The sequence below is a fragment of the Pseudochaenichthys georgianus genome, chromosome 5, assembly GCF_902827115.2.
Source record: "Pseudochaenichthys georgianus chromosome 5, fPseGeo1.2, whole genome shotgun sequence".
NCBI lineage: Eukaryota > Metazoa > Chordata > Actinopteri > Perciformes > Channichthyidae > Pseudochaenichthys > Pseudochaenichthys georgianus.
Window position 1 is genome coordinate 43,407,372 of NC_047507.1, and position 972 is coordinate 43,408,343.

The following is a 972-nucleotide window of genomic DNA, read 5'->3' on the forward strand; positions in this document are numbered from 1 at the left end:
ATTACAGATCAAATTCCTGCATTTTAATTGTACTTATATGTCTTTTTTACAACAGTATTAGAATCAAAATGTACTTAAATATTATTTTTTAATTGGATTATGAATATTGATGCATTAAAGATAGGGTGGGTAATCTGATCCCAAAACATTTTTGCTATATTGAAAGCAATAAATAAATCAAGGGCAATGCCAAATAATTAAAATCCAATATCTGTCTGTGGCAGGGCTGTGATTGGTCCTTTCTTTTTTTTATTTTGCCTGAAAGAATATGATTGGATGGCCATCCGGTCTACCTAAAGCAAGGTAATGCAAGGTAATGCATACAGTCTGCAGAACTCTAAACATAACTCTTGAATGTCACACTAGCTACAGAGAGCTCCGGAAACGGACACAGATCAGATGACATGCTCACAGTGCTAAGACCTGCCTTCACTGATCAGCAGAGAGCTTGTATACGTGTGGATCTGTTATCTTGAACATGTTAGGGGTGCATCATAAATGACTGGAGATAAATGACTATGAATCACTGTTGCAACCATGAAAGTCCACACTGGAAAAAATGCTGCTCCATAAACAAGTAAAGAAATAATGAAAACAAGGGTTATATCTTACACAGGCTGCACCCTCTACTGGACTCTATGGGTACTACCCCTTGACCCCTATGCGAGCATTCACCTACTGAGATATCGATAAACGTAGCCGGCCCTCGGGGCGGGCCTACCTGAATGCGTGCACAAGCCCACCGTATATAACGTGGCCACGCCTCCTGCTCCTGTTATCCTTTTCTCTTCAGCGAGCAACAACTGAAGCAGAGAAAGTCAAACGTTTGAAAGAAGAAGAAAGAGTTATCATAGCTTCATGGAGTCGCCACTTCAAGAGACCCAGGCCTGTCCTTCGTGCCCTAGCTTAAATAGCGGGTGCCGATCCCCACCACCTCTCCTTCGAGTGTTTGGGGGACCAGGATATGGCCGA

At 42.2% G+C, this 972-nt stretch overlaps 1 protein-coding gene across 1 annotated transcript in view; it reads left to right on the forward strand.

The window, feature by feature from the left end:
• Positions 1–223, forward strand: part of LOC117446180 (C->U-editing enzyme APOBEC-2-like) — a 10,816-nt gene extending 10,593 nt beyond the window's left edge. The window contains 1 exon segment of the mRNA XM_034082199.2: positions 1–223. This exon segment is cut by the window's left edge and continues 437 nt beyond it. The gene's annotated coding sequence lies outside the window, so the exon portion shown is untranslated.
• The last annotated feature ends 749 nt before the right edge of the window (positions 224–972 follow it).